The sequence below is a fragment of the Falco peregrinus genome, chromosome 1 (assembly GCF_023634155.1).
Source record: "Falco peregrinus isolate bFalPer1 chromosome 1, bFalPer1.pri, whole genome shotgun sequence".
NCBI lineage: Eukaryota > Metazoa > Chordata > Aves > Falconiformes > Falconidae > Falco > Falco peregrinus.
The window spans coordinates 79586661-79604064 of record NC_073721.1 but is presented as its reverse complement, the minus strand read 5'-3'; the positions used below and the strand labels follow the sequence as shown (position 1 = coordinate 79604064).

Here is a 17404-nt window from a genome sequence, read left to right as displayed (position 1 = left end):
ATTATTCTCAATTATGAATCAGGAAGATCATATTATGTATTTAAACCATCCAGTTTTTAAATTGTTCAGACTTCTCTGCACACCCACATTCCTACGAATGCATTCAACTAATTCATATTATTAATTTTATGATCACAGGAAAGATCTCCACTTACAGAAAGATGGTTCCTCTTGGAAATTTCACAGGCATTTGAAGAAGGGCACAGAAAAATCTCTCTTCAAAGATGCAGCAGCTGGCAAAAATAGAGACAAAACGAAACAAAATACAGATAAAATATTTCTATTCAGAGTTGACTAATTTCAGTTCTAGATAGGCAGTGAGCTGGAGAACAGTATTGCTAGAAAAAAAAAAAACACCTTCCACTGAGAGCATCTGCCACAAAAATCTCAGCAGTATCAAACAGCAGTACTTTCATAGAATGGTCCAAAGCCATCCAGGACTTCTTAAAACCAAACATTTATCTGCATTTTCCCTATCCTCAGAACCTCCTTTTATTACTCATTCCTGCACACTGCACATAAATCAAAGTCCTCCCACCTTTCCTTGTCCCGTTCCGTCCTTCTTCTTCTTTCCCTTTTTTTCTTTTAAACAGTCTCTAGCTCTTACAGTCTTTCCTTCCCACCGAGCACCCAGCCCTCTGTCTCCCAGCACAGCATCTTCTCCTGCTTTTCTGTTCTTCAGCTCTCTGGTATTTGAGTCACAATTGTTTCCTTCCTCCGCTCTGCACTGGATGCCAACACAGACAGCACTAACAGTACTGAACAGATTGTCCCTGCATTCTCATTTTGGAGACCCAAAATCTATCACAGAGGCAGATATTTCAGAGAAGACACACTCAGGCACTGCAGCCACACACCAGGATAAACTCAGATGCCCCACCAGACCCTGCAAAGTCCAGCCAGTGTAACAGTGAGTGAAGCAACATGAGGGTCCTTCAGCAAACTTAGCTGCCAGAACTGTAAACCTGAGTGTGTGAAATCTGTCCAAGCCAAAAGTCTTTGACAAAAAAAGGCTTAAACTGGGGACAGCTCTTTCACAGTACAACAGCCCCTCTCAAAGTTCCAAGTAATGGGACTGCTAGAGCTACTCATTGAAATAACTGCATATTAAGCTAAACAAAACACTGGATTTTTTTTCCTGCACCGCATGTCCCAGAACTCTGATTGATGTGTCAAGATCACACTAACGTTTCCAGAATGGCATTTAAGGCAAACCATCACCAATGCAGACTTGCCTTACAATGCCAGACTGCAAACCTCAGCAGATTAAGGACTGACTGATGAGCAACTCTGCCTTCTGTTCAGCAGGGCAGAAGACGGCATGCAGCTGTAGGCAGCCAACTCAAGATATGCCACCCTCATTCATTAGGCAGAGTCACTCGGAAAAGGATCATTTTTAAGCAGTAAAAAAAGAATCTCGAGCAAACCCCAACACCAGTTTCAAGAACTAAACTGTACAGCTTCATACTGTGCTGGACAGTTTTATCCAAATGCATCAAAACCTGTGCTGCAAAATAATCCACCATTAAAGTATTTGATTAATTGAACTAAACAAGACATCTAAGAGATGTCCCCTGTGCTTAACAAGGCAATACAAGTGCATTTGCTGTACACTGGAGTTCAGACTTCACATACCCATCCTCTCTCACTATTCCTGGGTGAAAGACTCTCAAATAATCATCAAATCAGCAGACAGGAGAAGCCAGGTCCACCCTTTCCAAAGGGGACACCAGCTTAAAAGCATTCAGTGAATTAATGTGTATGCCAGACTCGATGTTTTAAACAACTTAATTTTTTCCATTTGCAGCTCCTATTGTGTAAACTGCCTACTTTATCCTCCAATGGTTTTACCAGCTGAGGTTTTTGGTTTTCAAATCTGCTTGGGACTTTCAAGAAAACAGAACAACTATAACTGAGTTATATATACACTAAGTATATATAACTGAGTAGCAGGATTTATTATTTCAACAGCTGTTCACAAGTGAGATTAATTCCACTGACAATGGGGAAAAGTACAGAAATAGAAAATAAAAATTAACCTTCACTCAAAAGCGTAACATTTTCCTAAGGTCAGAAAAGTAATTCTGTTGGTTTAGGTCTTGCCATTTTTATTATTAGCCAATATCCTTAAATTTTCTTTCCTGTTAAAAAAGGAAAACTAATGTAAAATTACTGTGCAACTACATTTTCAGTCCTCTAGCCATTTGGAATTATTTTCTACTTGTTTTGCACTTAAAATGCCTTCCCAGACATAACAGGTTAAACAGAAGCCCATGCGTCAAGTAGAAGTTATCAAAAAACCTACATGGAAAAAACACTAAACCAGATTGAATTTGCATCTGTTTGTCTTCTGTGGATCTTTAAAGTCTAGATTTTAGCAGTATAGTCTATTTCATAGAATTAAATAAATAAAGAGATACAGTATCTTCTTGGAGTAGGGGTTTTTAGTGTGCTGTTGAGTGGCATAATTGGCAGCACCAGCAAAGGATGTTCAATATGGGTTCAGTAATTCACAGAAGGAATTTGTCAACAGCAACCATTTAGGAAAAGGGCCATTAGAGATTTGTGGATAGTCTCCAGTCACCATGACTTCAGCTTTCAGCACATGTAGTTGTGTTACAGCTATTTGAACAATCTTCTTGAACCACAGTCCTGAGATCTATCAGCCAGGAAGTCCCAAGATCTATTTCACAGCATTCATTTATAAGATATCTAGCAATACTGTAAGTTGCTGAAGTTACAGCAAATCTGCTCAAATGACAGATATACTGCAGGAAAAACAGTCACATAGGCGATTCATTTGTCTGGCTTTTTATAGCTTTGCAAGCCATGAACTCATTCCCTGCACTCTTTTACACTGTTCTGACTCAGGCAAGAAGACCTTCAAGCCAGTCCCAATCTTGCCCAGATCGGAACTTCAGGAAAACATGCAAGTCAGTAGTTCGCAATACTAACACCGAATTAGTTATTCCTTCCGAGTTTACTGACTGAAACACCAGACCAGCAAAGCTCTTCAAGACAGTTTCAGGGATGGTGGGCTACAAATCACAGTCACACACATCAAAAAATAAGAAGCATTACCTTTTTAATTTTGAATACCACCAACACTGCTCTCAAATTCATTAAGAATGAGTTACTTAATGGCCGCTTTTCAATAGCATGCTAGCTGAGACAGCCCACATTGATTCAGCATCTCACCCAGGCCATCAAAGCCTACAGAGACGACTAAACTTGTGGTGGCACATAGCACTGCCAGCCAGTTTTAGAATATGGTCTAAATAATGAGGGACTCCAATACTCTTGGGCTTCACAATGAAACAGCAAGAAAGTTAGCAAAATCAACACTCAAAATACATTCTCCTTAAAAAAAAAAAAAAACACCCAAACCACAAACCACTGTTGTTTATTTTTCTAATTCAACATAGTTTGATCCAGCTACTTACAATAATGTATACTGTTGTATATAACTAACTAGTCTAAATAATTTCTAAACTATTACTGATTTGCTTGGACAACTAGTAAAGCACAGGAGATCCCAGAGCAATATGAAACAGGGTACAAATCCTTTAATAATAGTGAAGAAATGGAAAACAAGAAGCGGTATTAGAAAAATTTGAGTATATTGCTGGGGAAAAAGAAGGGTAAAAATTAGTTTAAATTAGAGGAGAAAGATGAAGTACAGTCAAGAAGCCACATCAAGCCAATATAATATTCTCCCTCCAGTAAACGTCTTAGTGAAGCAGCAGGTGTAGTTTATGTAAATGATGCTTCTGTCACTGTTCAACATGACCTGGAGACCGCAAATGCGAAATAATCAGTGTAGATAAGCATAACTACTGGAAAATTTGCTTTCAAATAATTAAAGCAGTGGCTCACTATAAAAAAAACACAAAGCATTTCAGGTTGGTCCAGACAGAACTTGACCTGCAGCAAGTTTTGCTTAGTATTTTCATTATTAATTTGGGTGACCAAATTTGAGGCCCCCTTGAAGAATCTGCAAATGCCACCAAATTGGGGAGCAGAAGTTGTAAGGAATATGGAGGACATGACCTTGATTCCAGGCGAGCTTGGGATATCAGGGATTCTAAAGCTGACTAGATAACAGTCCATGCAGGTAAAAGCAAAACGAAATGCTGGAAGTCTGAAAGGGATAATTAAATGTAACAAAAAGGCCACATACAAACACAGCACAATTACCCATTGAAGAGTAATAAAGCAGAAAAGAAGTTAGGGAGTTGTATTGGATCACAGACTAACAGTCATAAATCTGATGTTGTTCCCAAAAGCTAAATATCATTCCGGAACTAAGACTACTAAGCACAAGAAGTTGAAGTAAGTGCTCCAAATCTACTCAACATACTTGTCCTAACTTTGAAATAACACATAGATCTTTCTTATGTATTCTAAGGAATAGATCCTAAAATCTGGTTCTAAGGTTATTAAAAAGAGTTTGATAGCAACGGAAAACAAAACCTCATCTTCCTAGTAGTTACATATATTTGGTTTTCCAATAGGTGTTTACAGTAAATGAAAAAAAAACCCCATACACATAAAAGCGGTCTTTATACATACAGTCATTTATTAAGTGACAATGCACATGAACAGATTTCTCTTCCCCTCTCCCTCCTCAAACAGAAAAATTCCTTTCAACTTCAGTCTCTTTTCTTGGTGGTCTTCTAAAATTAACATGAAATACTTTAAATAGAATTAATTAGTGCAGCTACCAAAAAAATGTACACGCTCTACACTAATGCTGATATCCACACTAATTCCATTGCTTTTTTACATTTGGCAATTACTTTTTCTCTCTAATCAGTCACAATTTTAAACCAAGTTTCAAAGTGAGGGGTTTTTCCTTTCCAAAAGTAGTTACATTCTGACTCCAGCTGATAGAATATGCTGTGTTCACACCTTTAATATAAAACAATTTAGACTTTACCTATAGTTGTGTATGTACACATATATTTTAGCACTAAAATACGTGCAATCAGAGCTGATTTTATTTTTCAGCTTTCCTGTGAAACAGCAATATCCCAACTCATACTTCACCAAAACCCAACATGCATTTACATCAGTACAGACTCAGAGTATGTATTGGAGCTGAAGTGTCAACAGCACATACCAAAGCATGACACCATCTTTCATCCTGTCAAAGAATTCAGACCTTCAGCAACTCTAGATTTTATACCACCACCACCCCAATTCCTTCATCAACATTCCTTTCTGCCAGATATTTAATAACAGCAAGTTATTTATATGCAAAAGTTAATTTCTATGAACTGGTAGATCAAAACAAAGTGGCAGACACACACACTTATAATGGTCATAAAACTAGGAACAGACAGCACCTCCTGTTATCCTTCAAAAATACATACGTATTATTTACTAGTTCAGAGATCTGAAAGATAGAACAACATAAAACAGTAGTTTGAAGCCCCCTGACTCCTTATATAACATGGAAAATATTTGCTTAAGGACAGACAACACTTTGATTACATCCCCAGGACTACTCTAAATCATCAGTTAAACTAGACAATGAAGTCTGGGTCCAACAGACATGCACAAGAAGGAATGCAAAACCCCTCCGCTTGCAGGAAGAGTACCTGCAGCACTGCAAGAAAAAAAGAAAAAAGGAGGTAACTGCTGGTATATGTACTAAAACGTGTTATTTCTCAGATGCTATGGACAGATTGCAATGTTTTCAGATACACTAGCACACATTTTCAGAAACAGAAGTCAAAACCCTCCAGTTATCTATTTGATATGTACAATAGATTCTTTTGCCTTACATCTGCATTAACAGAGAAAACATCAGGAATCTAGCAAACAAGTTGGAAAAAAAAAACCTTAAAAGAACATGATTGTAGTGGTTTCAGCTGGGATAGAGTTAAGAAAATATGTTATCACTGCAAGTTACCATATCAACCTGAACAGGGCAGCACCATCACACCTCAAAGGAGATAAATGTCAGGGAAACAAGGAATAGCAATGCTGTTACTGCCCTACAGAAGGCTGGTTTCAGTCCTAACATAACATTTTCCAGCAGAAAACAATTATCCAAGTATTTGTCCCCCATTATTTTGTTATTGTTCAGCAACTTGTGAGACTGAACAAAGAGTAGCGAGCTTTTAATTACCACAACACCAATCTTACTTACCAACAAGTCTTCACAACTACCAAGTACGACAAAGAAATTTGTGAAGCCTCAATACCTCTATAAAATGCAAAAACCCACTTTGTATGCAGAGACCAACGATTAAAATAGTAGCATTAATATTCTGTAGCAAAACAGCAGTATAATTTCAAGCTCACGGCTCCTAGTCCAACATTTCCATTTTTAGACAACAATTTTTCTACACATCAGGTAAATCTTCAAGAATTCACCCTCTTAACCACAAATCGCAAACACATTAGAGAATGAACGGCTGTCTAAACATCTCCTGAAGTCCAGAAAAGAAATCCTACATCATTGTAAGGGACTTCAGTCTTGAAAAGATTAGCCAGAGGCCTCACAGCATAATCAATAAAACTCCCTAGGACTGGGGATTGCTTTTTGTTTTGGGGATAAGGGTAGCAGTAGTTAAGCTTCTTTTTCAAAGTGTTTTGTCAGAATAAAGATGATTTTACATTAGACCCCATTCCAACAAACAAAAGTTAGTTTATTACTGGATTTAGAAGTCTGTACCTAACCAAATACAAGAAAGCACCACCTAGCTTAAATGAAAATCACAAAATAATGGCCTATGTATTACATTTTATATTGATCGTATTGTTATGATCAAGGTAAACAATGCTGAGGTTTCTTCTGCTCTTGCCCACAACAGATCTACCATGACCCTGTGTACTCTTATCAATATAATTCATACTTAAAACACACACTGCAAAAACCCACAGACTAATAAAAGGGACTTTAGAAAATACTTACTAAATCCGATTAATAATACAAAATACTTTCCCTGACTAACAAAGGAATTTACAGTGCTATCTTACACTCAAGGTCATCTTGGATTCACGTACGCTCACAACACTGGAGGAGATATTATGAGCTTATCAGCTGCTCAAACCAGGAGCAAACTTCTCCACATACCACCTCCTTGTGTAATACAAAGTACCGTATTTTACACAAGATAAAGGTAACATCTCTGTGCCCTCTGTGCTTTAATATACATTTTGGCACTATAAAACTGAAAAGAAACCGTATGTCCTCATGTATGCTCCTCTACCACAAAGTGCAAAAGCATTTTGACATAGCTGCTTCTGATTTTTGATAATACTTATTAGAAGCATTTCAATATAGTTCTGCAATTCCTTGTCAGAAGTACTTACAGTAAACCCACCATTTTTCAAACAGTAAATCAAAACCAAATTCAAAGACTAAATTGCAGGTCTGGTGCACTCGCACTATAAATAAACTAATGCAGTAAGCCACAAAGCTGAACAAAAAAGCAAGCAAATACAGATTAAATAAAAAATGAAAACTACATTTTATGCCTAGACAGATCCACTGAAATAAAAAGCATGAAAGAAGGATATTTTAAAATTTATATATGCCATGATTAGGATGATCCTGAGCTGCACTGACAATCCAAATGCCAACCAAGAGGTACTGTTTCAGTGCCTCATCAGTCCATTTAGAACTGGAGCATAATCATTGCATAGATGTTAACACAATGAAATTGTTTTATAGGTAAATTGTATTTGCAGCCGAGATGATAGAACAGGCAGCAGTCTCTATAAGGCTCATAGATGGAGCACCTGACCCAAACCTCAGTCTCAAGAGTTGGTTGTGTTTGAAAAAGGAAAGAGAAAGGTGTCAGCTATCTACAGCTTACCAAAGGACAAAGAGGAACACTTCTCCTTTTTTGCCATAATGGAAGAATGGCCAAAGAAAAGAGTCTGTCAGGAAAAAAACAAAACCACTAACTGTAGTCCTTTGGTTATAAACAACTAAGCAGCTTTTGCAGCACCTTAAAATTTTGTCTAATGGCAATATTTCTTGACACCTTCCATAACAGAATTTCAAAGTAAGCACTAATACACTCTTGCAGTTTCCCATATGCACAGTAAAGCTCTAAGGGTCTCAGAATGTTTCTTACACTGATTTGCTTCAGAATTCATTCAAGGCAAAGACTAAATCTCCACTTTCATTTAATAGGGAAAATTAGAAAACAGCTTAAATCTTGATTATATAAAAGCATTAGAAGAAGGTCAGCCACAATCCTCTTTGCTCTGTAGATGAACAATTCCAGAAGTGTCCTTAGAGCACTGAGACCATTTTGTTCATTGCCTGGGGGCCCCTATAGACTGTAGGTATGTAACTGCATAGCTATTCTAGAAAAATTAAGAGTCATATCAGTTGGTGAATACAGAGTAACAGTAAAAACAGGTAATAAAAATGCAGTAGGCATGCCTTTGGACATGTCAGTAGAAGCATTATTCATCTGCAATAAACATAGGAAAGTTTAAACCCTACTGTGAATACAGGGACCCAAACCCTGGAAAATTTCACATGCAGCAATGATTCACAACTCTGAGGCACCCACCATTAGGTGACTGTACCAAACAGATAATCAAATATGGTAAGTCGACCCATCACCAATGCTACCTGGCACATCTCAATTCCTTGTGGAATCCATTATGCTGAAGACTGTGAAGGTATCTGTATCCAATTTATACTCTACCACTCACAAAAAAAAAACCCACCAAAAAAAAATACACCACCACCAGCCACCCACAGACAGCATAAGGAATTATTCCAAGAACAACACTGGTCTTTTATTATACCACTGTATAAAGTTTCTACCTTCAGTATCAAATGCAGTTGTGCTCTTCCCAATTAAAAATGCTATTGCATAAGTAGAAAGGGTAAGAGGAAGGCAAGACCAAAAGGTACTAGATTTCCCAATTCAGAAAGTCCTGCGGTAGAAGTCACCAGACATTAAGGAAGCCTACAGCTACAAATCTGTTCTATGCTCCGCTATTTACTCCTGTTGCTGTGCTCTGTCAGAGGCAGCACCACTAGGCTAGAGGGAATTTAGATTTGACCAAATAAAGTAAGCTAACTGGATGAAAGACAACATTTAAGATATTAACGTATGAGAATATGCATCCAACCTGTCCAAATATTTAACCTGCTCTTTTGAATATCTTTCCAGCGTCTAAAAAGATGGTTGTGAGCCTCAACATTTCTTTCTACATCCAAGCCATTTTGAATAAAAGCAAAGCTAAAAAACCCAGATCAGCCTTTACTAATTAAGAAATGACAACTGCTTTGCAGAACAACCCAAGAGTGTGCTTGGCCCACAAGTTAATTCCACAGCAAAAATATTAAATAGCCACTGCTTTTACCTGCTCTTCTCTCACAAGTTTTCAGTCTTAACAAATCTACCTCCATTTTCCTTTTATAGCCAAGGACAGATGCAAGGAGCAAAGACTTGCAAGGAACACGTCTGTCCCCCTTCACTCCCTCTCAGCTGAGCATGTAAATGTTTAAAGAATGCTATAAAATTCTGATTCTAAATTAATCCCAGCTGGGGAGGCACTCAGGCCCCAATCATTTTGCAGCTCATCCTCTTTCCAAACCACCTCCTCCCAACAGCCACTAGTTTTCAAAGAGGCTAAAACAGCAGATACCTCTTCTCAGAGGAAGAAACTGTGTATGGTTCTCAACTTCAACCTTTCTCCTCAGCCAGACTCTGCAAAGAGCTCTAGCATGGGTGCTAAAAGGGAGAAAAGAGCAATAAAAAAAGAAGGTTATGCTGAAAAAAATAAAGGCCTAAAACAGTAGAGAAAAAGGAAAAAAGAAAATAAAACAAGAAAGAACACAAAGAAAGAAGTAATATTAAGCTTAACTTGGAGTTTAAGCAATGATTATTTTGTGCTTCCTCATTTCCTGAAAAATCACTTCTATACTACTATACATACATACACACATTGCACCCTCAGGGCTATGGGCTTTAGAAACACATTACCAAGAGCACAGCAGCATGAGGAAGCAAGAACAGCAGTGGCTGTTCCCCTAAGATATGACTGTCACACAAAGAAACCAAGGTCTCTTAGGAGCCATGCTACTCCAGAACTGAAAAGGCTGGTAAAAAAAAAAAAAAAAAAAAGACACAAAAGACACAAACATGCTACAAAACCTATACAAATGAAGATGAACAGGAAGCACTATTTATTAATTGCATTACTACCAATGCTACAAAGAAGACAGACTCCCTTTTCACAAGAAGTCACATGGAAAAGATGAGGGGTAATGGGCAAATTACTCCTGGGGAGATTACAATTGGACACAAGGAAATTTTTCCATGATGACAAAGATCAGTCATCGGAGTAATTTCCCTGGGGAAGTGGTGGATTCCCCAACACTGGGTGCTTTTAAGATTTAGTTGGACAGGGTGCAGGGCCATCTTACGTAGACCATATGTTTGCCAAGAAAGGTTGGGCCAGATGATCCTTGAGGTCCCTTCCAGCCTGATGTTTTATGATTCTATGATAATGTGAAAGTTACAAAGCATCACTCACATTATGATGTGTATATACACGTATGCTATGTTATATACATGAAAAGACATGACTAACGCCTCATGCTGATGGGATCTGTATAGCTAGCATCACACTGTCTAGTAGACACTGATCTTTATCTTTCATCAAATAGAGCAGAGTTAAGTTGTGGTTTTGCATTATGCATAAGCAGTGAATACAATTAGACTGAAAAGCAGGCTGATCTTCTCTGATCTCAAGTGGAAAGTGTGAACTCTGATCTTCACAGGTGACAGTTCTGTACATTACTCCAATTTACTAGCTAGCTTCCTTGAATCTGTGTGCGCAATAGGAAACTCACAACACGTAGTTGTGGCTAATCTTATGCAATCCACTAACATTTAAACAAGCAAAAATATCAAATAGAAGAGCAGAGCAATTATGTTACTTTGTTTGGCACAGAGAAACTGCAATTATTTCTTGATTTTACAGTTCAAGAAGGGTGCTGAAAAACTGGAGGAAAAAAAATTAGAATGCCTACAGGAAGAACACAGAGAGCAAGAGAAGGAAGGAATTTGACCTCTCATCATGCAGAGATATACAGAAGAACCACCAGTGAGTGGTAACTACACCTAAACAAGTTCAGGCTATAAATGAGATTTTTTTTTTTTCCCAAATAGATGAAATATCTAAGAAGTGTTCATTTCCAAATTCCCAGAAGTGTGTTCATTGAAATCAGATGCTTTTCAAATATGCGCTGTATTTGACCTTGATATATCTATCTGTTCTGAAGCACGAGTTTAGGAAATTAACCATCAATGCAGTTGTAGTAGCAGTTGCATATGTTCATATAACACTTTACAAAGGAATGAGGCATTTTGCCTCTACAGGTAAAAAACAAACCAGAGAAGTAACACTAATAGTCCAGGGCAGCACAGGAATGAAGTTCACAGATCCTAATTCCAATTTTGCCTCTCTATGTTCCCTTCTGTTGGGTTTTGGGGGGATTGTGTCATCTGTTTTCTTTTGTGGAGGGGTGGGTTGTTTTTCTGTGTTTGGTTTTTTCATTCTATCCCTGAACTTACTTTTCTTTCCTGCTTCACAGATTCCACTTCTGTTCAATGTCTCAGACTTAACTGACGATTATTACTACTAACCTGCAACAGTGAAAAATATAACAACTGTGGAAATCTGTTGCTATTGAAGCTTAAACACAGCACATCATACTTCAGCAATATGCAAGCTAAGCCATGCAGAAAATCAAAATACCAGCATTGCTTATTCTTCACAAGCCAGTCCCACAAAATGTTAATATAGCAGGATCAATTACAGAAAACATCTTGTTTGTCAGTGTACATTTGTAATCATACCTAGTACTAGAGTACATAGTTATTCATTCTAAGTTATACTACACTACACATTTTGAAGGTAAAACTAAGAAAAATTCATATACAGAATAACGTATTTAATCTACCAACAGCTCACCACATTTATGCAAGCTACAGAACTCAATAATATGAGTTTTATAAAACCCAGTCAATTTCTAGGGCATAGGACTGCAGTGATTAAGCGCCCAGAATCCTTGACAGCCTCAAATAGGCTATGCTAAAATCCATGCAGTTTAATCCTTGCAATCTTTTTTAACCCAGGCTAGCTAGATTAAAGCTAACTTGGGTGTGCCTAACCATTTTGAAATCAGAAAGTTTGCAGACATAGCACGTGTACCCTCATTCTCGGGCTGCCTAGTCAACAGGTGCCTTGTAACAGAAAAAAGCATGGATCATTACAATCCATACCCCTAAATTTTCAGTCATTCTAGACTAAGAAAACAGCAATCAAAGCATAAAACCCTTGTCCAGTTTATGGGTAGCCAAAAATTAATGGGACCTGGGCTCTTATCTTTTCATTCACTTGTATACGCTTAAATTTCTGAATATGCAATTCTTCCAGTTTCATACACAATGAAATGAAGGTGAGACTTCTCTTGAACACTCATTTCCTATTATAATGAACATATTTAGCTATTAAGACCATAATCTAATTTTGCTGAATAGTCCAACTGCAATTGTGCAGTTCCAGAGTACGTTAAATATGTCCCAACTATCACATGCCAGCTTCTGGTAATTCACCACAGTGTTTTTAAACATAGAAGAAATAGAAAATGCTTAATATATTCTTACCATTTCTTTTTCATTTAAAGATAATAACTGTAGTTATCATTGCCGTACCACAGTACAGAAACATCATGGAAGGCAACTGCTAACAGGATCATCGTGCATCAACAAGAGCATCTAATACCCCATATCCCTTTGTGTCTCAGGTGCCTTTGTGCACAGGTACATGCATGCATATGGAATACATATATGCACTCCTCAAGGCACATCTTTCCTTTCTTTAATTGCAGGGTTTTTTCCTAACTTTCTTCAGACTCCTCAAGGCAACAACTTAAAGCACAGACCTGCACAATCCTAGTAGCAGAAACCCTTTGTATCATCACCAACTAAACCTCAGGGAAATTTCTGAAAAAAAATAAAAACTTGCAAAATATAAGAAAGGAACACAATTCTGCATGTCCTCCTGGCCATTCACAGAAACAGTATCCATACAGCTGCTATCTCCAATTACAGGGAACACAGCACTAAATACTCTTAAACATGTCCCTGTGAGAGCGAGGATCACTCAGGCAAAATCTTTCCCACCCCAACCCCTCCCTGCGCAATCAGGCCTTATTAGCAGTGATAAACGCAGCCACAGGGCTTCAATCTGTCAACAGGAAAAGCACAGTACAGCTCAAACCAGAAGCTTTAAACACTATCCTACAAAAAAAAAAAAACTTAACATCAACATCAGCTACTCAGGCACAGTGACCATCCCTTCCTCTTCCCTCCCCCCAGTTCTCCTCTTTATTTTAAGGTGCAGGTCAAGGAGAAATAAGCAGTCTCTGGTTAAGTTGTATGCAGAATTTTAAACTTTTATTGTGTCAGCAGGAGAATGTGGGGAAACTAACAGAAAAACCAAGTTTATGCTGCCGAGTGTCATGCATCCAAATATCTTTACAAATCCAATTAGATTCCATATTTGAAACCTATGCAAAAATCAGCTTTATTGGAGCATGTTACCATTTCTAAAAAAATAAGCTGTCTGTTAACATGGAAAAGTTTTACTAAAAGTCAAATGTAAAATCCTGTTCATGAATTTCAGTAGGCAAGACTGGGTCTATAGGGCCATGAGCTTAAGAGCTCATAAAAAACCAGAACTGTTAGTAGTGAAACAACTTAAGTTTTTTAAATACAGCTTTATATAAATAGATTTGTTATGAGCTGGAATTTAACAATTTAAAGAATTCCACTGGGAGACCATTTCCATTAGTGAATAAAAATTGCATGTATATAATAAAAAGGAACTTAACACCTTCAGTAAGTATTTTGGTGGTATAACATGGTGACACCATCACTGGCAAAATTAGTTTAATTACTTGAATATTCTTTATGGAAAGCATATGACAGAAAACACCCAAACACGCTGAGGAATCCAAACATAGCAGGGTGGGGGAAAAACCTGTTCACTGACTTTCCACTAGCAAGTTAAATTAATAGCTAAGAGACTGCTTTTACTTCATCCCTCAAGACAGCCCTTTTTCACTGTCCATTCCCAACTATACAGTGTTTAGCATCAAAATGTGTCTTTTGGGACCACAAACATTAAAAAAAAAACCCAAAACAAAACAACCTTTTGTATGGTGGGGTGGGAAAGAGATGGACACAACATTTCTTCCTGTTTCTGTAACTTTGAGAGCTATATATCAAAGAAACCCACAATAACGATTGCATGTAAAAATCAACACTAAAGATGGTGCCAAGTGAAAAGATAAGATGATTCAAGGGCAAAGATAAAATAATTAAAACAGCCTTTTCCAAGGGCTCCTCTAGATCTGCTAACGAACATGTTGGTTTCCAATGTGTATATATAATGCCCTCCAAAGAAAAAGTTTTGCTCCTACAATAAATCAAATCCCAGAGGCTAATCAGTCCTCTGCCACAGTGCAGCTTTACTGACAGTATTTTTGAGAAAAACAGATTTCAATTGACACTTTCAACACAACATTGTCCAAAACAACGGCAACAACTACAGGGCAGATCTCTAAAGTATGAAGCCTGTTTGTTCAGACATCTCACAGACCCACGAACTGATGTTACAAGGGAGGGTTTTTCCTTAGCAGCATGTTTATTACACTGCTTGTCATTTCCAGACTGGACTTCCTTTGCATATGCCATACCTATAGCTTTAAACATTTATTAATAAACAGATCGTTCAAATCTGTTCAGTGGAGGGGGCTGTGTTTTTACTGCCTGGTTGCAAATAAGCTCAAACCGATCTAAGTTCAGGCCTCAGTGCTGTTCTGCCTGTGGCCCCTAGCAAGTATTCTGGTCACCCCCCTTCAGGCTGCACGATGGCTTGCACAATACCTTGAGTTAATTCAGGAAGCCGATCTGTCTGAAAACAAATGCACCCCTGCTCATCTTTGCAAAACCAACACCACTGCTCCCCATCCCCCTGCCTCCCAACCCCCAAAACCACACACTGCAGTTTTCCAGCGTTCCTGATATGCCTTCTTGAACCTGGTCATTACACACCCACAAAGGACTTGCATTTGATACAAGGCAGAGAGAAAGGCTGCGTGGGCAGAACTGCTGCAACTCACACTTGCAGCATCCTTCTATCTTTTCAAAAACTCCCTGAAAGTATACTATATTTCTCTGTGAAAGGATAGATTACATACTAAAAGCCAGTTCTTTTCAAGAATCAGGCACATTCAGAATAATCATCTTTCTTCCTTTGAACATGAGTTTAGTTTCACAAGTAGATTAAAAGAAACCACCTACAGGAACTACTGTGTTTTAGAAAATGTGACAAAACCAGGCTTTCTGTCACAGTCTGAACAGAGTCCAACCTACTTTTACACTTCTACAAATACCTAGTAGAAAGGGGGGAGGGAGTAGCCATCTAGTCCCCTTGCAGCTCCCTCCCAAAAAAAGCTCTCGCATACACAGGATGCTTTCAGCAACAGACTGGGATACAGTCTGGCACTCAGCGGCAGCCAGCCTACCCGGCCGGGTAAACCATCCTGCTGGAGACCACACCTTCTGTATTGTATGAAACACTACATGCTATCAGCAGTCACAAAGCCAACGCTGATTTTGTGGCAACTAGCACTACTCCAAAGGGTGACTGTCAGATGGCACAGAACGTGGAGCATGCACTCTTACCTATCCAAATTCCTGAGAAGGCAGGCGCACACAGCTTTAGCAAAAACTCCCCATGGCTGTCACAACCAACTTCAGATGAATTATAGCAGTGAAACCTAGAAGCAGAAAGACCATGGGTATGAACAAAACTTGAATGGGAAACAAAACAGGTGTAGTCTTTTTCAAAATGTACAGGATACTGCAGAAATTGTCCTTGCAAGAAGGCAGAGGCAACAATGAAGATTTACAAAACTGTGAACCTAGTAAGTTTTTGCAGCTAATTTACTAATCTGAGAGAGCCTGCATTAGAAGCTTCTCACTAATAATCCCAGTCTTTCTTTCATCACTCTTTCTCTGAACCAAGCTATTTTTTTCAAGAACAAATTTTGCCAGGCATGTGGAGATTAAAACAAACATTCGGTTACACCTGAAAGAAAGGGGCCATGCAGCAATGCTGTGGCCCACTTCTTCCCTCACTACTCAACATAAAGCCTATCACGCATGTCAAACAAGGGAAAGCAGGAGTCGGTTATCTAAGTCACAACATGCAGTCCTTTAAGTTGTCTCCAAGAGTAGCAAGGAAAAAAAGTTGCAGAGTTGGTCCCTCCTATTTACCAGGTCCTGTAATAAAATCTGTATTGTTTCAGCATTAGCTTTAACATCTGACCTCTGCCTATTGCTACAAAAGGCTTGCATCTGTAAATGACAGAAGCCCTCTAAAATTAGACTTGAGCAAACACATGTAACCATGGAGATTTATGCTGCAGTCCCAAGAACTCCGCAGAGGCACAAGCTGGAGGTAGAGCACATACTACCAGTGAATTTTTGTCTTCCTCTGCTCCCACCAAGCTCACACGTTAAGAGATCTGCGGTGAATCATACCAAAGAGACAAATTAAAATCCAACTCTAAAGCAGACCGGAGGAGGAGATCTAGATAATTTCTCCAACCTGGTTTTCCTCAATCCAGTTCACTGCACAGCTACATAAGCACCTGTGCTGATATAAGACAGAAGAGGCAGGGGACAGGATATGCAGACAAGGATGGCTTCTTCCAGCTGCAATGCCAGCATAAACTGCACGTAAAATCATGGTACAAACACTATTATAATGATCTCCGAAATCTGATAGGTTGATAAGCATATAATTTTAAGGTACTCATTGCTACTCTCCTAAGAGTATTTCTAGGCAGAGTTGAGGAAATTTTGAATACTTTGTGGCAAGAACGTTAGCACCAACCAAAATTCTTTTAAGTGCTAGACAGCACTATCAATACAGGTCAAGAAAGTATCAAGAAAGTAATTACTGCTATCTTCCTTTAAGCAATTAAAAATACAGCTTTCAGAGCTGGGTTTTTATTGCAAGTTAAGTTTACGCTTATTTACAAAACATTGTGTGAAATTAAGACCTTGCAAAAATGAGAAGCATCATCAAAAGAGCTGCAGTACACAAAAAAATAAAGAGCAGTAAAAGCAGTTTCCAAAAGGTAGAGAGAACTAAACTCATGTTTCAAAAAAGGTAGCATTCCAGGAAGAACTGCATTTTGACCTGCATATTACCTGTAAACTGAGCCTGTCTCTTTCAGGTAGAATCACATTCTAATTTGGGAGTAAAGTTCAATTATAACCTCAGTCTAATGAAGCAAATAAAAGGTTTTAAAAAAAAACCACACACACAC

The 17404-nt window shown here is 38.3% G+C and overlaps 1 protein-coding gene across 14 annotated transcripts in view; it reads right to left on the bottom strand.

The window, feature by feature from the left end:
• SIPA1L1 (signal induced proliferation associated 1 like 1) overlaps nucleotides 1-17404 on the bottom strand; it is a 221412-nt gene that overhangs the window by 134128 nt on the left and 69880 nt on the right. For 7 of the 14 annotated variants that reach the window (XM_055798044.1, XM_055798039.1, XM_055798124.1 and 4 more), the window contains 2 exons: nucleotides 15750-15844; nucleotides 156-233 (listed from right to left, as the gene is read on the bottom strand). The gene's annotated coding sequence lies outside the window, so the exon portion shown is untranslated. Of the gene's footprint in view, nucleotides 1-155; nucleotides 234-538; nucleotides 558-9633; nucleotides 9653-15749; nucleotides 15845-17404 lie in introns of those variants that run through there. The other 7 variants (XM_055798072.1, XM_055798081.1, XM_055798093.1 and 4 more) reach the window with 4 other exon arrangements.